Consider the following 23,643-nt stretch of genomic DNA (forward strand, 5'->3'; position numbering starts at 1 on the left):
TGGTATCAAGTTTGTGGAGTGTATCCTTTGGATGCTTCTGAACTAATGACGTAGACAAATTTTACATTTTTCCATTAGTTGTTTCCACAATTTGTCTCTGAGCTATTATTGCAAAATACAATAATGTATTTTGACAGCAAGGCTGCAGGAAGTGCAGCTTGCAGCTTGTAGCTGAGTTGTAGTATTTTGCGCTAGCAGTCTAGAAAATTACATTCCCAGAAATCAGCAAGTGTAGTGAGAATGCAATTTGCCTACCTATAGAAAGCTCTGCAGTTGTTTTTTTCAACAGCTGGCAGCCTGCAGGCCTGAATCATTATGTCCTCTTCCCTTCCTTTGTCCCCCAGGCTGACCTGCCTTGCTTGGAAAGCCTCGCTCGGTAACACCCAGTGTTCCTACCTGCTTGTTCACTGGTTCCACCAGCATTAGCCACCAAAGACTCTGCTCTACCATACTGCTGATTATACCATTTATATTTATGGCTGAATTTAACTGAGGGAACTATAACTTGAACTTGAGGTACCTCAGACACACCTGCTTATAACTCCTGAAATATCTGAAGTGGTCATTGCAAGCCTGTATAATACAAAGTACCAAGAGAGACCTCTGTGAAGTCCTGAATCATGATCCAAATAGCAGACCCCTTCACAGCAGTTTAAATACAGGTTGTTGTAAATATAAAATCAGGTCATATAGAATTACATTAAAAATGTTTTTCCTAGGCTGTGTGAATACAGTCTTTATTAAGTCAAATGAAATATGATTTGATATAAAAGAACTATAGGTTTTCTTTTAAATAATGTGTTCAACTATCAGGAACAGTAGATGCTTATATATCATATAGAATAATATCTTTATTCACCCTCCAATTAGTGTCCTAACTAATTGGCTTTTTGTACATTCATATTCCTGTACTTGAAGTTTAATATTTAAACTGTTTGACATGCTAATAAATTACTAGAGGACCAGACCCTGCTACAGGTTTTTATCACGTAATTTCATAGACCTATCTGCACCTAGATAATCTTTTTCTCTTGTGAATGCTATCAAATTGTCTATATTTGAAGTGCTTGTAGGTCGTTAAAGGCACAGATTTCCAGTGAAGGTCTATATTGGTTAGATCTCTTTACTGGTTGATAATTCTGGCAATTTTATTTTTACGTGGCATAGTCCTCTAGTCCATCAGGGCAGATGATGCATGAACTAGGGCATAAGGTGAAGATTTTTTGTTGCTCTTCTAGAAATTAAGGTCTCCAAACTCCAGGTTTTTGTGTATTTCTTAGCTCTGACATAGCTCATGATTTGCTAAGTTACCCATTAATGAACCTCAGGAGAGTTGGACACTGTACTGCTGTGTTAGAAACCCTCCATCATCTACTCCATGGTGAACTCAGCCTGCTGGAAAAGTTAGGGACCCGAGGAAGGAATAAGTCTGAACATCATCAAGTATTCAAGGCAGTGTAATTCCCTCATTAGCACCAGCACTCCAAAGGTTGTTTTAGATGGATATAAGCTCTGCAATATCTGGTGATCCTTGCTCAGAGAAGCTTCTTCCTATTGGCAGCACAGAGATCCTGATTCAAAGAGAGAGTGGAGATATATAAGGGATTGGGCCAAGAAATTATATTTTGGGTGGATTGGTTTTCCCTGGTGCTCCTCCTCCATGTTGTGCCAACACAAGGGACATGATGTGGGTGGATGCTGGTGTGGGGACTTGGAGGAAGCTGCGGGAGTGGTGTGGGCTTGGGAAGCAAGAGGTCAGATAATGCGACATGGGGGAAGGAAACAAGGGTCATACATGAAGTAGGAACAATAGGTACAGTGGAATGGCAGAAGCAGGGCTTTCTTCCCCTTTAAAATGCTTTGTGCTTTTGAAAAACCTGGACATTAGACTTGAGCTAACATGATATTCCTTTCTCCTTTTCTAATTCAACTTTCTGACCCCCAGGAACAGCAGAAAAAAACATCTTGAGTTGATTGTTTTGTGTTTTTGAAGGATGACACAAGAAGTCAGGAAAAATGTGCTTTAATGTTTTGATTTCAAATTTAGTGATTTAGTTAGCCAGACTTACCTTTGAAACTGAAAAGGATTGCTGTTTCACAACTTGGTACCATTATTCCTTTCCAAATATTATAAGGCTTGAATTCCAGGCCTAAACTTAGCAAAGTGTTCTTCTTTACAAGAGCTTATCATATTTTTCAGGCAGCAAGTTGATGTGGAAGCATTTATGTGACTTCCTCCTCAATGAGCCCATTATATCTGTCTTTGGCCGTGGATTTGCTCTGTTAATATGTCATAGACAGAGCAAGCGGGTTAGTAATCAGAAGGTCAAAGGTGACTTGGTGAAATGGAACTACATAAGCCAGACTTAATGCAAAAAGACAAAGAAAAGCAGGGAAGAGACAAAGGAGAGAGAACAGTAACAGCTTTTTTCTGTGATCTGTGAAGTGCGGGTGAGGATAAGCCTGCACATTCCCTGCCTTTTTTGGTCCAATTTGCCCTATTTCAGCATACCTGAAACATACCTATTCCAGCATGGATTATTTTTCTAGCTTTCTATCTAAGATTAAATATTTCCTTAAGTCTGATTTTTGTGTTCTTCACTATGTTATTTGTAAAATAAAGGTAGCAGTGTTTCAGAGAAAGCCGTGCAAAGACAGAGCGTGTTTTACAAGGCTCAGGCAGCTTGTGCAGAGCCTGGCTGATGGATCTGTGTGTTCCACAGTAACACTGCAGTCATGCAGTCATGCCACTTTGGGTGCAGAAGTCTGCCTGCATTAGCCAGGAGCTTCACCCAGACTAATAGACCTTGTCAAGAGGTACAGCACAGTGCTAACATGCTTTGATGTTTTGCAGCTCAGAGGTACTTGCATACTTGCCAGGTCAGGTATTTCAGCATCTGTATGAAGACACCCATCCTTAGATGTGCACAGTTTGAAAGATGTTTATATAATAAATGGAAGGAAGGCATGTTCCCATTTTACAACAGTAGCACATTCTCCAAAGTAAGTAAGTTTTTTGTTAAGCACATTTGTTGTTAAATCTGGTCTCATTTTGAAAACAAAGAGTAATCAAGAAATTCAAGAATAAAGATGCGAGTTTCAGATTCTTATTATATTTTAATTACCATAGTTACTTGCATATTGGTTATATAGTAATTACTGTTAATTTCCCACTGATTTTACCGAGAAATGAGATTTGTTTTCCATATAGGAACTTAAAAAAACCCAGCCTATTAATAGTCAGATAGAATGAAAAACATCCTTACCCTTTTTATCATGTAATATAACATTATTAAATTAGCACCCATGTAACAAGTGTCTATAATATTTTTTCAGTCATTAAAGTCATTACTAGTGAATAATGCATTGTGAAAAAGCATTGTAAAACAATCTGGAGCCTTTCAACTAATTTCTTTCATGTCATTTCATTCAATTTAAACCAGTTTGACATTGTCCAAGTTAACAAGTTACTCTTTTCTGTTCAGCACCTGCTGGTGGCAGCCCGTAAATCAGCATCTCATCCAGAAGCATGAAAGACCTCATTAAATCTATTTTTGTGTGAGTTAACAGATCTCCAAATTAACCCTTCTTTAAAAATAAAATATAATAAGATAGTAAAGGTCAGCCTTTTTGTACAACAAAGTTTGCTGACCACAGAGATTTTCAAGCCTGATAGCACATTTGACTGCATGGTTGTCTCATCATTTTGGCAGTGATCTGTTTGATGCCAGTGAGGAATGCTAAGACTATCTGCTGAAATGTGTTAACATGTACATTTTATATTTTTTTAAAGTAGGGAGAGGTGAAAGAGAAAATGTCTTTTTTTTCTCAACAGAAGTAAATCATTGATGTCAAATGACTATTGCTAACAATTTGTGGGGAGAATTGCTCATCTCTCTATTCTCTTGCCAACTATTCGAAATGCAATACAATCTTGCATTCTACATTTGATTTATTGTGTTATTCTCTTTATTTCACTAATAGATAAATACAAATAAATATATTTTGACACAATAGTTGTAGAAGGACTACATAAGAAAGCCATGCCTTACTTGAACATGGACTGTTAACAGTTTAAGGAAGCAAAAAATAAGCCCATATATGCTGAGAGGTGTAATAATATTCAGGTATGTCTGAAGATGAAGGGAAAATTTATTTTAAGCACATTACCTTTTGAGTATAGGGTATAGAAGCTAATGTACTTACAACAAATATAATTCACCTACATTATACGTAGAAGACAAATGACAAACATTTCCAAAATTGCAAAAAGGAATGTCTATAAATAAAAACACTTCAGTAACATCAAATAAAGGTAGAAGAAAAAAAGACAATAAACCATTAAGAAGAAAAATGAGTATGCTAAGAATACAAATAGCATTTTAGTAGCAACATTATTACAACAGTATCTATACTTCTTAGTTTGTGTGTGTCTTATAGAGAACTACAATCTGATTATAAAATATGTCAAGTAACAGTGCAGACTGCCAGTTTTTGTAGTAAGGTGCATGACAATTTATGACATTGGTTAAAATTGGTTAAAATTACTGTTTCACTGAACAAACTTCATTTCTTCTTGTCATTTTTATTTCAGTTTACACAATTTAAATAACAAATAATATGTTTCCATTGAAAGAGTGTGTTGTATGGCCAAGCTGAGTTTTTCTACCTTTTTATCACTACCTAACAGAACGTGTTAGCATCAGTTTAAGTATTTGGGGTTGGTTCTGAAATCATGTTCAATGTTGAACTTGATCCAGTATCTATGACGTAAAATCACACCAGGGGACAATATGACTCCCTAAGAACCTACCTATAATACCCAATAGGAAGAAAAAATTATATATTGTCATGGGGACTAACTGTTCTGTATGGCTTATGCTGACAGTACTAAAATGACTCACACATTCAGAAAAAATCATAGATATCTAAAATATTGATGCATTAAATTCTTTATTAAACATATATTGAGGGCTAAAAAATAAGAAAGAAATCACAGATTAGTGTTGGCTTAGATGAGTGAACAGATTAATTTATTACTCGTACAGTGAGGAAAATGAAAACCAGGAAATATTCTCTGTGTGAAAAACTGTAATGTAAAATCTCTCTTGGTAAATTAAAAATGCACTTTACAAGCTCAAAATAATATCAAATCTAAAACTGAAATGATTCTTTCACATTTGTGTTGAAAACTGCCTTAGATAGGAAACAAAAAGCCCTGTTAAATAAATCAGTTTGAGAGGATGTGTATTGAAAAACAGCTGAAGGAAAGCATAATTTGATGATAATTAGTATGTATCAGCTAAGAAATTCAGAACACTGAAAAAGCAGAAGGAAAAATTAGGGAGAAAGCCATGACCACGAAGTTTGGTGGGTTTTTTTCTTTCTGGTTTTTTCTTTCCTTTAATGGGGCAGATGTTTGGCATTTTGTTGAGGCTGTTAAAATGAAATTGAATGAATCCCAACAGTGTTAACCAAACCTAGACAAAATCAGAATTCCTCAGAGTAAGGCAGAAAATGCTGGGGTATTCAGCATTTAGATGGAGGAAAAGGTGGCAAATGTTAGATCATATGATAAAATATTTACTTTTTCCATGGAAATATTAAATTGCAGCTATTAGTACTGGATGTTTTCAAGTGCTCTAGACAGATAACTTCATTCAGGAGTGCAGAACTATGTAGGGAAACAAAAGGTAGACATACAGCAGAGCAGTTAAGCCTGCAAACATCGATGCCAATCTATAGTAAAGTTCCATTAAGAATATTAAAAGAGCTGTCTCAAAGGCTCTTGCGTTTGTTAATGTTGACTTCTATGCAGTTCTCTAACACTGGCAAACTTTTAAAAAAATTAAACTAAGATAGTGTTGTTCCCTATGCTTTATAAATACTGACTATTTATAATTTTACAAGGCTGACTTTCTTTCTGGCAAGATAAGTGACTAAGTGATGTAGAAATCATTCATGTAAATTTTAACGTCAACATTTTACATTCAGCGGCATTTTAGCATCAAGACTATTAACCACTGAAACCGTCCTGTGGTTTTATGAAAGATTTCCAAGAGCCAGAAATTTTAATCATTTTCTTTTCTCCTAAAATGAAATTAAACCAGAAGTGTAACTAGTGGTAGCTCTGTGGCCAGTGTTATTCGTGCTTGCAGGGGGATCTTTGAGCCTGACTTCCATTTGTAGCATGCAAGACCATGAACCTGCCAAGGTTTATGCCATGTTACAATTGAATGCTTTATTTAAAAATCTTTATGAAGAAAGATACTAGGAAACTTCTTCTATAATGTCTATTTTATTTCCAGCAGCTGTCTGTAGGCTGTTCTTTTAGAGCCACAGTTAGGAATAATTGATAAAGAACCTTTTGAGGTAGTAAGGAATGTGATACTTCAGACCATCTGCAAAATGGTGGCCTTACAGGAAAAATGAAATTAATAAAAGGAGCTCTAGGTACTCACTATATTAATCTTTTTTTCTCTCTCTATGATCTTCTTTCTTTAACCTGTAATAGAGCTCTAACCTTTAAATGTTCTCAGAGTTGAACAATTTTTCATGATACAGCTGTCTCAGGATTGTTTTAGTTCAGTTTAATATATCTTTTGATTCACTGTTGGGTTTTGGTTTTTTGGAGTTATTTATGGGATTTAACTCCTTTGCCAGACAAGGGTTAATTAATCATAATTTCAATAATTACCTAATTATTCCAGGTGAGTAAATGAATAAGACCCCATTAGAAACAACTCTTAACACTACTGGTTTTTTTCCAACAAATAGCTGTTTGATGTTACTTTTCCGTACCCCTTCTCTCAATAAAGTATAAACATACCAAATCTCTGATTGAAAAGATTTTTACAAAAAGCTGAATTGCATATTGATGTTTTCTTGATCTATTGATGCAACAATTTTCCCTCCACAATATCCAATCCAATATCCATATGCATTGAAAGGGGATGATCCCATCCCACTTGACTCCAGACAAAGGCAGGGGCCATTTCTTCAGCAGACTTAGCACTTAATTGCACAGCCACAGAGGTTGTCAGTTCCGTGGATGATCCAGGAGTGATGGTCGATGGCAGCGGAGGCTGTGCTGGTGCTGCCTTGATCCTGAGTCTCGCTATGTGGTGGCTGTTACTTCTTTGTACTGGGACAGGCTTTCATCCACACTCTTAATGATCATTGAGCCTGCAGAGTATTATTCCCTGATCCTCTCCCCACCCCCTCTACCCCCAGATTCTTTGGATAGTTTCCCAAAGATTTAGTGGCTTGAACTTGCTCCCTGCAGAGTCAGAAAAACAGCACGGTTGACAAAACACAGGAGGCAGGTTTTGGAGGTGGACGTAACTGCAGCAGCACTAAATATTTAAATGTCAACTTTAATGGAACTGTATCCTAACTCTGAAAGACATTACTTTACATCACCAGCCAGCTGAACCAACTCATCCTGCAGCTGCACAGGCTGATCTAACAAAAGGGATGGGAGGGAGACAGGAAGGCCTGGGACCTCCCCTTTTGGCATCTTTGGACTGCCATAACTGTAATACAAAAATGATTAAGGTTTACTGAAGACTTGGAAGTGTCTGATTTAGTTTTACATAATCTAATTTGTGCTTGCATGTACTTTCTCATTGCACTTTGTATTTGCATGACAAAATTAGATGTGAAGCAGAGAAAGGAGGAAATTAATTCAAAACCAAAATTTAAAAGTGCAAATAGGACTTTCCATAAATAATTAACCAGTCAAAATATAAATATAAATGTAAATTTATTTTGGATCCTGATAGTGTCCCCAAGACCCCTGTACTCCCTTTTCTAGCACACCAAGCTCATTGTACATTGGTACCTTCTTATTTGACATCCCTTTTCTAGGGAAACGGACAAGGCATAACAGGAATTCTCTCTCTGTTCACTCATTTGTTCCACCTTTATTTTCCCAGGCTTCAAAAACTGGGTCTCAAGTTAGAGAGAACTATTTTGGCCTGGTGCTTGGATCAAGCAGGAAAGGGTCATTAAACAGGAGGGAGCAGGGCTATTATGTCAATATTTGTTCTATTTGTTCTGAGTGTCTTTGCCTCTTTCCTTTACTAATTCTCATTTGTGTCTGTTTAACTGTGGTTCAGCTATCTCAGGACGATACCTTTCTTCCCACAAGCTTTCTTAGCACTGCTGATGTCCAGGTAGGCTCCCAGCTGAGTGGCTTGCTGCCAAACAATCCAGATATTCTCACATGTGTGAGCAACGCATGGGACTTCACCAGCTTTGTTCATTGAAATGTGCAGGAGTTGATCTACTTTGGGTAAATCTGATGGTGTCAGGACAGATCCAAGGAAAAGCAGCTCATTCTGTTACCTTGTTTATTCTGGGTGTGGTTATAATTTTCAAGCCATGGAAAGAGTGACTGCAGTCTAGCTTACAAGCCTTGTCTGGTTTGAAGTATCTTTTTGACCAGATTTTCTGGTTTTTCCTTTTTTTAATTAAAGAAAGGAACCTTTTATTAGGAAGGTGAAGAAAATAAAATCATTGTAAATTATGGTTTTAACTTCCTATCAAGCCTTTAATACTTAGCTTTTAATACTTAAATTTGTAGCTTTCCAGATTACTACTTCCCTGTTCTGGCAGATACGGGAACACCCATTTTGGAAGTGAGATAGCTGTATGTTAGTCATCCCATCTCCACTGATGAATTATGAGTCAATGCTGCGTCATCTAAAAGCAGCCGTAGGATTTGTGAGATTAATAAAATTGCTTTGTTTCCTTCATTGTTCATCACAAGTTTGAGTAAGGAGGGAGCACATGGTGGTAATTGTACTTTCAGCCTCAGGTTTAGAAATTAATGGTCAATATTATGTTAAAATAAGAAGGTTACTTTACGACTGAGAACAAATAGAGTATCAAAAATAAACTTGTTCTCCTGTAAGCTCTGTTCAAACAATTTTACTGGTGACTTTGTGAAACTTGCTGGGATGTGCACTGAGTCCTGTACCTAGAAGATAATAGTCACCCTCTGGAGTCCTAGTGAAGAAATAATGCTAAAATTATTTCTTCTCTGCTAGTTTTGTCAAGCCACAATAATTACCTATATTTCACCTGACAGCATTCTTGCCTTTTCTTTAAGTTTTGACACCATGACAGGTTTTATAGTTAGAAAACTCAATGCTCTAGCTCTGTTTCTGAGAATTAAATGTTTTCATTTATCTTAAGTCTAAAATTCAAAATTAATAGAAACAAAATCAGTAACTTCAAAATTAGTAATATAAAATATGATTCAGCAAGTGAAGAATTTTTGTCTCCAGTCCATAACAAAGTAACAAATTCATTAATAAAAATACTGCTGCAATATAACCTCTCCTCTTATGTTTTCAAACTTAAATATTTTTGCTCTACACATTTCGTTTTCTGCGAAAGTGTTGAAGTGATGTACAGTCATTATTTATACAACTGTTAATATCACTGGTGTAAGGGTTTCACACTGGTAAGACCCTGCCAGTTGGTTCAGGCACCATACAAAGGCTTTGGGGGAACTTGGATTCTCCTTATCTTCTCATAGAGCATTTAGGAAGGAATAGCGAAATCTGAGCTCATCCTCTGGGTTAGGCAGTCAGCTCCTGTGGCATATCCAGCATAACTGCATCCTCTTGCATTTTCCTCTGGATCCCATATTCACCTACCTCTGCCTGAGCCACTATACCACAGAAGTGTTTCTGCCCTTGCTGTGAGCTCATATCATGAGGCCCTATCATGCACATTTTTTCATGTGAAAGGACTTTCTTGCTGGTACTGAATTGCATCAAGAGGTTTCCCATGATAGAAAGGGATGATGTAATTCACTGAGGAAAGGAATTGCAACAGTCTCAAAGCAAGCAGAGCTCCATTTTTACTTGGTTATGTAAGGGTACTCCTGGGCTCTGGAAATAAATATATATTTTTCTGTGTGTATGTATATATATATACATTGAGGTGTCTATTTGTAGCTAAATGAAACTTCAAAAGAGCAGTAGTCTTTGCAGCTACACACTGTATTTGTATAGCTATATTTGGCTATGAGCTTTCTCAGTACTGTGAAGTAAGAATTCTTCTCAAATGGTGTGCACCTGTATGTGCTTGTAAACTAGTAGAGCTGAGATAATTTATGCTGCCTGTCACTTTGCTGGTTTTATCAGTTAATCAAGCTTTGTCATTAGTTCTCTACATATGTCACTCTATATGGTCTTTTTTCCCTCATTTCCCATATTATTCACAGGAAATGTAGATTTAACCCATTAAAGAAGAGTACTTTTACTCCTTTATAGAGAGAAATAAAATGAACATTCACATTATTGCAGTCCATACGCTCCATTAAAATTAAACTTTTCACTGGCAATTTGGCAAAACACAAGGAAAGAGGTGTAGATGAACCTAGTAAGGTGTAGATGAATCCTGTCAGTTTATCTGCATGTAGGCTGCTGGTTCACAACTAGATTTATTTTGCTTTATTTTGCAGTTCTAGCCACAAACACAGTAGCTTTGTTAATGCACCATATCTTTTAAAAAAACCCAAAGCCTGCCAAATCAGTTTTTGTTTCTCAGATCACTTGAGCAACCCATGAATGTGTAAAAGAAAGTATGTAGGTAAACAAATAAAGAATATTGGTATCGGTATGACTTACCTCTTTATCTTCTTTTCTTTTCTTTTGCATGTATGGTATTTTGTTTGAAAAGATACTTAAAGAAGAAATGGTAATTTGAGGATGAGAAGCAATGATTCAGGATGCAGGGCTGTGTCTCAAGCAGAGACTATTTGAAATAATTTCCATCAAGGGAGATCCCACCTCTTAGCTTTTTTTTATTTTTAACATCCACACAGAAGCAGCTTGGACCCACTGACTCTTGTCCTTTCACCATGCACCCTTATGAAGAGAGTACCTCCATCCTCCCTCTAAACTCTTTTTAGGTACCGGGAGACTATTAATAGGTCCCTATGAGTCTTCTCTTCTCTATATTGCCCAAATCTCTTCTTCAAACTTCTCTTCATGTGGCAAGTTCTCCAATATTTAAATCATCCTGGTGACTCTTCACCAGACTTTCTCCAGTTTGAACTGGAGGGACCAAATTGTTGATATTTGTCTACAATCATGACCTTGAAAATATTTGAAGAGAGCAATGTACATGAATTTGTGAAAGCTGTCATTTTAGTGCTGTACTCTGTGTGTTATCATATACATGGTTTAAACTTGTTTGACGTAGTCTTAAGAGAGTGTATTAATTATGTCTAAAGACATCTATGTTTTGTTGCAATGTTTACTAGCATTAAAGCATTTCAGTTATGTATGTCCATACAGGTACTTTATATGGTATGAATATTAGGGTCTGGAGGAGTGGAAGACATAGATGATTTTTTTTTTAAACAAAATTAAAATTAAAGGGAAAAAATATTCATTTGCTTTTTTATGTTTCCCACAATGCAAAACTGCTATTGTACCAACAAGTGCTGAACAGTGAGTGGTGGCTTTAAATAATCAACACATAATTGAATGTATTTTGAGGCACGAACACAGCATCAGTAGGGTTGTGTACTGGAGTTGAACTAAAATCCCAGAAGGAATAGAAAAGATGTTTTTCAAGAAAATGCAACGATCGAAATTGTGCTATTGTCTTAAGACAACAACTGACAGGATTTGTATTTTTTTATATATCCTAAACTCTGATGTTCTCTGACTCACATTAACCTCTTTCACAAGGATCACAAATCTTCAGAGAATCTCCTATATCTATGTAATTTACTCTCTGTCAAACATATAAAACAAATCTCAGTAATACTTTCTGTAAGGAGAGGAAAGGAAATCTCTGTCATGGCTGGCCCTGGCAGTTTGACTGTCCAGATGAGACAGATGTGAAAATCCATGTTTCAACACTCATAACCATAGTTAGACTGACTCTTGGTTAAATGCATTAGCTCACAGAGTCTGTTTTTTGTAGGGTTAGTTTCAGCTTTTTTTTTTTTTGAGGGGGGGTGGATTTACCCTGTCACAAGATTATTAATAGTATGTGTCTAGATTAGATTAAATAATCCAGGGTAAAATAAAACATTAATTAATCAGAGTAAGATTAATTGTTTCGTTTTAGCTCCCTTTTAAAAATAAAATCAGCAGAAATCCTGGGCAGCCAAATATTGTTGCTCTTACTTCTTTCTTGCTATTGTGCCAGGCTTCACTTTGTGGCATATCCTACTTCAGTTATAGTTCTAGCTCTCCCCTGTATCTTCATATTTCTTGGTTTGTAATTCAGATCTTTGCTTCTGAGTACTTCATTTTTAACTTCTGTGTTCTTACATGATGTTACAAATATTTCTGGTTGATGATCAATGGTGCAGATAGACATTTTATCTGTCTTCTTGCCTATGAGCTTATTTTTGTCCTTTTTGCTATACAAGAACATGTCTATCTTTTCCTTAAAATGTAATTATTTTAACAATATGTTCATGCATGGTTTTGAATCTCTGTTGGCATTACAGAGTAGAATTTGACAGCTGGGTAAGTCCTATTTAAGAGCATATTTTGCTAAGAACTACTTCCTGCAAAGAAAAACAGAAAATATATAAAGTTCCATTTAAACCAAAAAACTGGAAAAGAACAACATCAGCTTTCTTAACCTTCCTTTCCAATACACAATAAAAACCTAGGAAAAGTCATTTGGTATTACACCCTTACCTTCATTCCAGATGGCTGCATTTTTCTTTGCATTTTCTCTGTATTAGGAGGAAACCTGTGTTTAGATTATGACTAGTTTTGGTAGTGGAGTAAGATGTAGAGTCTCTCAGCACTATGAGGAGCCAGGTTAACTGCCTCCGTCAGCAAGTCTGACCTGTGTAGAATCCAGGCTTTAATCTCAGCCCTACTTACACCACTTGGTTACAGTATCACCAGACCAATTATAGCAACATCCAGGCTTATCAGAAGTCTTGGCAGAACAGCAGCCACAGCTATTCACTTACCCTTGATGTTTCAGTAGCTTAAATTTGAAAATTCTGAAGTCAACCTCATTACTGCTGCTGCTGTTACTGTAGCTGGGCTGTGGACAAATGTAATTTTAGTGTCTGACTGATGCTGTCACTCTGGCATCTTTCACACGAGCAGGAATTTTATTATATAGAAATTTAATGTCTGCCGTATCTTACAGGGTGATTGTGTAGAACACAATGCTTCCTAAAGAAGAAAAATAAGAGACTTAGGGCAAAGACTTCTAAAAAGTTGTTAACTCTGAGAGGACAGACTTTTAAAAGCCAGTGCAGAGTGCCAAATGCTTGTAATGAAAAGTTTTGGCTGAAATACTGGGATATATAGATAATATAGTCTGAGAAATTTTGCCAAGGAAACTGCAGTCAGAAATGTAGGAAACTGTCCAAGATTAGGCCTCAGACATGCTGCATTCATTACCAGCAGCTGTGCACGTATGAAGTGTTTCTTTATACCACAGAACCCAAGCCACTGTGGCCTGTCACTGTCATTTTTATAGCAATTTGCTGACTTTTTTAGAAACAGGAAAACATTTAGCTAAAACAGAAGTTGAAATGACTGACAGAAGAAAATTTAAGGGAATTTTAATAGCTACTGAGTGTGTACCTTAGAACTCTGCTGAAAGGCACATATATTTAAGGCTTTATGTAATAAAACTCACTAAGAAAACAAAATTATGCTAGTAATAGTTTAATGTTTATTGTAAGTCACAGATGGATACCTTAAGATATCCCTTAAAAAGCAGAAAGGTGAATGTGATATAGCAGTGGTATTTATTATTTTTAGCATTAGGATTTACAGTTATTGACATTTTCTTTTAAGATAAATTCAAATATGCCTCCATTAGGGGGAGTTACACCTTCATCACTAAGTGCTTCAGATTTTCAGACACTATTTTGTATGATAGATTTTCTGTTGGATAGTTTTGTTAGCTTTTAAAATACTCTGTTGCTACCACTACCCCATCTTCCTCTGTAGTGGGACACGTTTTTAACTTGTTTAATCAGCATGCAAAAATTTGCAGCAAAGCAGAAGGTCCAACTTTATCAACTTCTGAATGCTTCAGGGGAAAAAAAAAAGCTATTACAATAGTAAGAATATCTCTATTAATTGGAGGATTTTCCAGAATGAAATATAGATGATATGATTTAGAAAACCTGAAGCAAAATTCTCTCTCTCAAGCAGTTTTTCCTCTGCCCATCTTTTTTTTTTTTCCATCTGTGAAACAGCTTCTGCCTCAGGGTAGTTCAGGAAATCTATCAGTGTCGGGTGTGTTTACTTTAGTACAGGAGGGTTTTAAACAGCAATGTGACCCTTGTGCTGGATGTTAGTATGAGTGTTCGCAAAAAAGGCAAAGAATACTGATGGACTTCAGTTGATAAATTCTTGTGCCAGGCTTTAGAGTATAATAGTTTTAGATGAGGTATTGAAATCATGGAGTTACATGCCTAAGCACTCTCCATCTAGCTGTCCTGTGCAACGTGGATAGCAACAAATCCCTTTCTTTATACTGAGAACTAAAAACCACAACCAGTTGGATTCTTTCTGGAGTAAGTCCACTGTGCATTTCCCCTGCAATCACAGCAAGTGCCACTGTGCCTCTGCATAGCCCTTGGAGTATTTTTTCCAGTGTCTGTGGTCCAGCTGCAGGAAGCACTGGCTCCTGGAAATTTCAGAAGAATTTCTGGTAGGCCGCATAAGTAGAAAAAGGGATTTCCGACACCAGGATTCTGGTATACCACATTTGAGGGCCTGTCTCAAAATGACTTCCAGTATCAGTGCTCTGCTCTTCAGCACAGAGCTCTACTGGAGACTTTATCACCCCCGCAAAGTTATCGCCAAGGCAGGTGGACAAGATGAGAAAGGGTAATTCACAGGAGGAATGAACTCATGGCAGCAGTTCCTGAAGTTCATTTTTCAACAATCACTGTCTTTGCCTAGATAAATGACTGAGTAGTGTAGGTATATATCACCCCTGTTGTAGAAAAAAGTATTTGGGTCTCTGGGTGGTGGACACAAAGATGTGAGAACAACATATCTACAGAAAGTTAATTGAGACGTTAAATGTGGACTAGAGGTCTTTCTTGTAATAAAATTAACATTTTTTGCTAGATTTTCCATCCAATTTTAAGAATAAGCTCTTTTCTGTACTTTTCTACACTTTTGACCTCACCAGCCAAATACTGAGCAAATGCAGTGAGATCAGTATTTGAACTCTCAGGAAGCACAAGTATCCCCAGCAAACTGGAAGGAGGGAAGAGTAATCCCAAAGTAAGGGAACATCCAGATTCCTGAGAAAGGGCTGACGATGCTTCCTGCAGTATAATAGATAGCAGGGAGAAGCAAAGGCGAGTGTATGTGGGGAAATACTTCAGGAAACACTGCTGTAGAAAGAAACATGAACACTGAGACACTGGTTATGCTCTATCTGCCCAGTTACCAATAGTAAGGATAGGTTTTATAAATTCAATTATCTTCAGGACTTTTGCAATAAAAGTTGCATTTTTTACTGAATATTGCCCTTATCTTTGAATCCTTCTCCAGCAGGCTTGGCTCTGACCTTCTCAGATTTTTGGCCTCAAAATTGATTCAGTCACATTGGCATTATCAGTGCTAAATGCAGCTCCAGTCTTCCATGTAGTTTTTCATTTAGGGTTACACTTTTCATGCTTTGCTCTTAAGGGTCAGCATCTGGTGGGTGGGAAAAGTGGGGATGGGAGGGGGAGGGGGTCTCTTTCCTGTGATTTGCACTGATTCATCAGGAGTCCAAAAACCTGTGTCATCCCATTATCTTTTGTATGCCCTCTGTATATACATACTATATTTAGTTTCTTGATTTTCTTTGAGAAATACCTTTTAGGCTGAATATTCTACCACTTGCTCATGTTTTAATGGCTCTTGTGTGTGAGAGAATTTAGCTGGACTTTGAGTTTCTTCTCTTGGCAAATTACACTAAAGCTTGCAAATCTGGCGGTGCTTGTGGGAAGGTCTTTAGTGAAATGCAGTTAGCGAAATCATTTAGATGATGGAATTAGGAAATGATAGTGATAAAATTGGCTGCTGTGAAAATAGTAACTGACTGATAGAGCCAAACTATGATTTCTGAAGCTGTTTAACACACATGGATCCATGGCGATCTGACATCTATGCAGAGGCATGCCAAGCAAATCAATAGAGTATGAGGAAGAAAGTGGGGAGAAAGAATTTTGAGACTATTGCATGTGAAAATTTTTATGTAATATACTGTGTTCTGGAAACCTGTGCAATGGTTAGCCTTGCTTGAAGAAAGTCAAGCCCAAGTAATGCTTGTAAGACCTGTGGTACAGCCTCATGCTCCATGTGTCAGCACAAAATATAAAGTAAAAAATATTTTCTTCTCCTTTCCTCCCTGTAAGTAAATGATAACTTTAAATTCTTGGAAGTGTCTACACCCTGTTTCTGAATATGCAACACCTGCTGGTATAGAGTAAAGTTATTTCACTAGCAGTTTGGCATGTTGGCAAATATGAGATGTGTTGGGTCGAATGTAGAAAATGATCACCTTCTCTCTAGGACAACCAATATCCAACAAATCACTTCAAGGTGTGCCATAAATGCAATTCTAGATGCCCTGCAGCACTTAGTCTTGTGCCTAACAACCCACCTATCACCAGGCATTCATCCTCTGCCTGAACGTGTACCGTGGGAAGGTTTGTTTATGTACGCAGTTCTGAGTGGACTCAAAGTGTATATAAACCCTATTCTTGTGCCTTATGAAAACCTTTTTTTTTTCTTTCAAGGAAATGTAATAAAGTGTCTACTTAACAGCAACCCAAAGTGGGGTTTTTTATATATATAAAACCAATTTAATATTTTGGAAAGTATTAATTTTATTTTACATGTGTGATTTATGTAGCTATTTTGTATATAGACCACTTGCAGGGATATGGCTCACACCAGGTGTCAGAGGAGTGTGAAATAATTTTTATGCCACATTTCCAAGGCAATAAATGTCATATAAGCATACAGAAGTGCAGATAGAGTACTTTTAGATGAACATTCTCAAACTGTATGTAAGAAATCTGTTTGACAGACTTACCCAAAGGATGACACTTTTTTCTGATCTTGCCAAACCAGCAACTGTGTAAAAAGAAAATTTGCTCTGGTGGTTGGGTTTTTTCCCCAAAGAGTTATGATGCAAAGGGAGCGAGGAGAAACTGTAACTAGGAGAAAATAAATGGTTACCTTCTACTGAGCAAAAAAGAATTTTCCAAATGTCATAATTTTAGCAATTGCTAAATGACATAGCAAGTTTTCAGTCATCCTTCCCATAATAAAAAGACAAAATAGAAGATGGATGGCAGCAGCTGAACCCACAGTCCCAGCCACATAGCTTGTGTCATGAACAGTATAATGCTTATTCCAAGAAATATGTGAAATATTTTTTTGTGAGAATCACACGGATATTGATTTTTTTGTGTGTGTGCTGCTGTTTTTAAAATATCTTTTTAAAGATATAATTTCAGAGAAGTACCTTGAACCTCTTTTTTTCTTTTTCTTTTTTTCCTTTTTCTTCATATGATCAGAATACAAGTTAAAATTTTCTAGAGGTATGAAATTCCAGATTTATCATTAAGAATAGAGTGTTTTTTCTTAAAACTTATTCTCTTATACTGATAGGATTGCTCTGCTGGTGGTCTTTACCAATTCTAAGAGATTCACAATTGGGTAGTTTGTTCACAAAAGCCAATTCTTTTTGACAGACCTCTATACAAAATTATTTTACTCTAAATGGATTGTTTCCAACAGCCTATACATACCTTGTTTGTTATGAGATGTCTTGTATTTCATGAGTTTACATACCAAATTGACCTCTTTTTTCTTAGTTACATTGTTATGTTATTTTCATTTGCAGTAAATACCTTCCTCTTTTTCTTTCTGAAAAAAAAGTGTAAATTTTTAATTAAAAAAATAATCCAGTAATCCAGAGGGATTTAGAGCTGTGGACCTAAGTATTAAATGTAAATCAAAACTTAGTCAGTTGGAAGCTGCTTATTATGAAGATTAGACACTCAGTCTCCCGTTCAGTGCATTAGCTGTGGAAGCAACTGCTTCTTTGCCTTCCTCTACAGATGAGAGCAGTGAGTAGCAGCTGCTGATAGAGGTTTCTGAGAAAAATGGGAAAATGGTGTGATAAATTGAGGGAGGAAGGGATGCAACTCTGTTTTAAGATCTTTCCTTTCAGGGTTCTGATGATGTGTTGAAGTGAGTCTCGCAAATACAAACAGCTTTCAGATTCATAGTTCAGTTTAAAGAGAGATGCAAGGTTCAGATTACTGTTGGATTTTTCTTTCGTGAAGGGTTTAAACTTTTTCCAAAACTACTACTGCCTTTTCCTCAAGAATTAGGTAAAATGACCTGAAAACATTAGAGCATTTTTTTTTATCACTTCATCACATTACTGTTATTCATAGAGCAGTTCTTCTGAAACAAAGAAGAACTTTTTTTTTTGAGGGGGGCATATTTCTTTCAAAGGGCTCCTTGATACATCATCTAATCCCCCAGAACTTTCATGAAAATTTCTTTCTGCTCCTCCTCACTTAGCTGTACTATAAGATAAGGAAAGCATGTATGCTTTGTCTTTCCAAGAACTGCGTTAATCATGTCTTTGATATTTCAGATTTTGGAGATTGAGGTGTTCCATCTGTAAATCTGTATTTTCCCATACCTTTATATATGACCAATTAGTGTAGAGTAGGATGATTCTAATCAGGGCAGTGTACTGTTAGGGAGCAAAAATGTAGGTACTGATAAAAATATTTTGCATTTTTTACTTGACCTTGCACTGCATTGAGCTTGCTGGGAAATTTGTCAAGGAACAGAGGAACATTATTCACTTCGATATACGAATCTACAGCGCTCAAAAATCACAGTACAGATGTACACTGGGTAGTTTTGGGTTGCTTCTTAGGAAAAAAACCCCACACGTTACCCACTTAAATTCAAGAAATGTGTCATAATTTAATTCTTTTTTTGAAAGGACTATATTTTTGCTATAACTCTTGCCCTACCCCAGTTACATCTACTTGCTTACAATTTCCACTTCTATTTTTAGGAAAATACTTTTCTGAAACTGCAAAATTCTCAATACAGTCTTGGAAGGGGTTATAAAAACTAGAGTTACACTTTATCTATGTAAATGAAAATGGAAAAAAGTTCATTGTTTTCAGATTTGAATCTAAAATGGAAAAAAAAGTTTATTATTTTCAGATTTGAACACTGAATCTGTGAGCTCATTATGGTCTTAGTCTGTTCTCATTTAAATCAGCATCATTACTGCATGAAAAATGGCTCATCTTAATCCTCACTTGTGAGAAAAAACTAGTCAATGTAGCATATTATTTAAATGCTTAAGAACTACAAGATGTTCTCCATTAAATACATTTGGGCACATGTGCTTTCTCATGGGAACACATTAGACTGCTAATCCTGTTGATATCAGATAGTATTCCTAAGACTTTAATTTCTAGACATGAATTTGCCCTTTTTTTAAAAATACATTTCTAGCAGGAACTGGAAAGCTACATTATAACTATTTTGCTTGATCAAGCCTGTTTTGTAAAACAGACATGAGAATATATGTTGCTGTTGTAAATGATACCCTATCTGACAAAAATCTATCTCTTAGGCAATGTTTAAATTTCATAACTGATTTTTGTGGGGTTGTAAGAAAAACAGGTTTCCAAAGTGATACACTGATGCTGTGCAATTTTGGCTTCTAGGTGGATACTCCATTTTTACTTCTTTGTACCACAGACAACCCTATCTCTTTAAAGTATACCTAACAGCTCAGTAGAAGTGGTTGTACTAATTAACTATTTATGATAGGATGTCTTAACAGGGCACTTAGGCTACTACTATTCGAATAGGTGAATGAGTATTTGGCTAAAAAGGTGTTTGTTCCCTATTAATAAAAGTCACTGATCATCATGAATGTTGATAAATAGCTAAAATGATTAATTTGATGAGGAGAAGAAAGGCTCGGTGATTAGGGTAAGCCCCAGAGGACTATCTGAGGCATCACATTTTCCCTCTCCTATGATGCTACTTTTATGGTGTTGACACGTCAGCTTTGTGCCTTCACTTTCCATGTGAAAAACAGGCATAAAAAAGTTTTCTGCTTTGACATGAAGGCACTCAGAGAAGGTAACAGTAAGGACTGAAGAGTTATGGGCTGCAAGGAGCACAGCTACTCGTACCTGGGCCACTCTGGTCTAATGACTACCCAGAGTCACCTCCAATAGAACCCCTTAAGTCCTTTCCAGCCAGCAGCTATGAGTGATGGAATTATTAATGTGTCAGTTCTCTGTGTTAATACCTATCTTTATTAGAGAGTGAATATGTTTGTTACTACCTTTAAATTCCTGAATATCTGATGAAATTCAAATGCAAATATCAAAATTAATCATTGTGGCTAAGCTGCAACAGGCCTCCCTCCTCAGACAAATGCAAACCAGCCAGTTTAAAAGCTGAAATACAGCCCTGCCTCCAGAAACTAACCACATCCACAATTCTCCTGTTTTCATGCACTCTGGAAAAATATGAACTATGCAACATGCTATGAAGGCCATAAAATTTGAGCTCTTCTGGATCAGGGAAGAGGAATCAGTTCCAAAAGCTTTGAGTTCCCACAAAGAACATCCTGTTGGCAGTTCCTCACCCTTTTATACCAGCAAGGCCCCTAGTTCACTTGTTTTCACTGATCTAAATTGTGGCAATATGACAGAGAGAGTGTGAGAGTGAAAGAGAAATTCTTTCACATATGTCAAGGCCAGCTGTGTGGTATCTTTCAGTTCTTCAAAAGAAAGGTAAGTTTTTAGGTGACCGTGGCAGTGACCTGAAAAGGCCACCATGACTTGAGTTTGGCAGGGGATGAGTGTTTGTTGCCCATGAAATGCAGCTTCCAGAAAGGAGAGTAAAAGTGGCTACAGTAGTGATAAATGTACCTGCAGATAGCTGCATGGATTAACATGGCTCTAATTTATTCCACATTAAGAAAAAGGACTATAATGAGTTATTAATAAAGAAAGACTGAAGATGGGTTCAAATTCAATGGTTAATGCTCTGCATAATTTACTGCAATAATCCTTCTGACCAAATAATTTTTTTTAAAGTACATCTCCCTTTTCCTGTGAATGAAACACATATGTTATTCTTCCCCCCAGCCCCTGCACCTACCCCCAAGGTTTTGTTTGATCTTTCTGTGTACTGTTTGGCCACGAGCTATGTTGGCATAAAGTGTGATATCTGTGCTGGAGTTTGCTTCAACCCTCATTTGTCTACTCCATAGAAATATTTTCCTAAGCAAACATTTATGTTTGAGATGTCTTTAGTGTTGCACCTAATAGATTTCATAAATCATTTGTGCTGGCATTAATGGGACAGTGGAATCTCAGCACAGGGGGCATCATGGCAAAGGAAAATTCCATTGCAGCTGGCTGAAAATGGAGAGAAGTGGATGCACTGCAGTGACATCCAGGTCCTATTTTTTGATAGGGTGCAGTCTTCATTCACTGAATGTACACTGATACATATTTGTAGAAAAATGGCACATAACATATAGGTGTGGATTGTTTTCTTTTGAAAATAGGGATTATCTAAATATGTCTTTCCTTCCACAGCATCTGGCTCCTCAATATCCTGCTTCCTTCACAGGTCCATGGCAGTCTTCTGTAAAGGGGGTGCAATTACAGGCGTTATCTAAGGGCAGAAATTCAAATGTGCTCTAAAGCTCTGCACAAGCTGACACCAAGCATCCAGTTCCCCTTCCTCCTCCTTCTAAGATCTGTAAGGATATATTCCTGAATTAACTAATTACTTAGTAGATTTTTCAATGGCAGAAAGTGCTTATCTATAGGTACTCCATTCAAGCAGTTTGGAAAATCGTATTTCTGTGATCTAATACCCCATTTATTGCAACTAGACCTCGTGAATGCTGAGATGCTGAGAATATGAATGTTGCTGTGGAATTGCTAGAAATTTACTTCCTTAAACCGACTATATTAGTTCATGACTTCATCTCCCAGCTCTTTCTTGGCTGGTCTTGTAGCTTTCACTGATAGGAGTCTGTCCAGAATCTGAAGTGCAAAAAGCTTCCGAATTTTATGAAATTGCCCCTAAACCTGAGCAGTTTGTCAGTGGTGACTATATTAAAGTTTCTCCCTTGTGCTAAGTCAAAGCACACGTAGTCTGTTGCATATCTGACTTGAAGAGCTTCAGGTCAAGATGTAGTAATTAGTGCTATTACTTTGGAATTTTTTCAGGATTTTTCCCCACTGCCAGCCATGACTGCCCTCATCAGGACCTGGCTACTCAGACCATTATTGTCCCCCATTTCACAGAATTCTACTATTTCAATCTGTATAGTCTTTGTTTCTCTAGGAAGTTGCAAATGAGCACTAATTGTGTGAGCTTTTTTATTATTTCTTATGAATAATACATCTGAAATATGTATTTTTATTGCAACCTTCTACATAACAGTGTCAAAAACATATTCTGGAATGGGATTATTTTCCCTGGAAGTATTGTATAATCATTAACAATATCTTGATCTGATTTTTGGCAAAATGTGGCTTCTGGGCAGCTGCTGTGATGACTTGGCCTGTGTCAGCAATAGATCTTGTAATAGGGTGAGAGAGAGTTAAATTAGTTGTTATTAGCAAAGGTCCAAGGTGAAAAGAAAACCATAATAGAAGTTTTTAAAAATTCCTACATATCACTGTATTTTCTAAGCCAGCTCAGAAGGGTCTTTGTGTAGCAATGTTAAGAATGAAGTTGGAGATATCATTCCCACAGACATTTTAAGAGTTCCATGTCCCAAAAGGGAGTAATTGAAAAAAAAAAAAAAAATTAAAAATCTGGTTCTTTTACTAAAGACAGAGGCACTAACTTCAGTTTGATTGCCAGCCAAAAATAGGCTTTTCTGTTTCAAATGAGTACATCAGTATCTGCGTATTTTGTAGGTATCTAGTTCTTCCTGCTCTCTCTACAGTATTTCAGAAATTAATGGTGAGTCATGTGAATGCTGTATTTTGTATCTATTATTTGATAGCTTTATCTGACAGCTATGATGCATCCAGTCGGATCAAGCTGCAACTCCAAAGGCTTCATGAGCAGAGAACTTGATCACAGATTTCCAAATGTTTTGAATTAAGCAGAGTGTATTATATTCCTGCCTCTATAGACACGAAGCAGAACCGTCTCCTACGGTGGTGAATGGAGGGGGAGGTGTTTCTGTTTCAATTAAAGCCCAGGTGGTGCGTGATGAGGGGGCCGGTGTCACATCTGCGCGCTGACAGCTGCGCTCTGGTCCCGGCCCGGCCCGTCTGCTCAGCGGCGCTCCTCCTCGGGCACCGGCCGCGGCCAGACGCGAGCCCGCCTTCCGCAAAGCCCGACCGGAGCTGCTTGCCGTCAGTGCCTCCCGGCTGCGGCGGCTTGCGCGGGAGGGAGCAGGCAGGTACTCTACGCTGATATACCAACTACCTTGCGCGGCAGGGAGTTATTCTGTGTCTCGGGAAATCCCCGCTTTGCGGTGGATGCCCGCGGGCCGTACGAAGAGCGCGGCGGCAGCGGCTCCGCGCTCTCCGGGAAGGCTCCTTCTGCCCTTCCCCGG

At 37.3% G+C, this 23,643-nt stretch overlaps 1 protein-coding gene across 26 annotated transcripts in view; it reads left to right on the plus strand.

Moving 5' to 3' along the window:
* TENM3 (teneurin transmembrane protein 3) overlaps positions 1 to 23,643 on the plus strand; it is a 1,314,113-nt gene that overhangs the window by 1,046,242 nt on the left and 244,228 nt on the right. Inside the window, exon 1 of one of the 26 annotated variants that reach the window (XM_042015039.1) lies at positions 23,337 to 23,487. The exons of 24 other annotated variants lie outside the window; for them this stretch is intronic. The gene's annotated coding sequence lies outside the window, so the exon portion shown is untranslated. Of the gene's footprint in view, positions 1 to 23,336; positions 23,488 to 23,643 lie in introns of those variants that run through there. One more of the 26 variants, XM_042015038.1, reaches the window with a different exon arrangement.

The sequence above is a fragment of the Corvus kubaryi genome, unplaced genomic scaffold (genome assembly GCF_017639235.1).
Source record: "Corvus kubaryi isolate FWS band 111438036 unplaced genomic scaffold, C.kubaryi_AGA036_p1.0 split3-131, whole genome shotgun sequence".
In the NCBI taxonomy this organism is placed as follows: domain Eukaryota; kingdom Metazoa; phylum Chordata; class Aves; order Passeriformes; family Corvidae; genus Corvus; species Corvus kubaryi.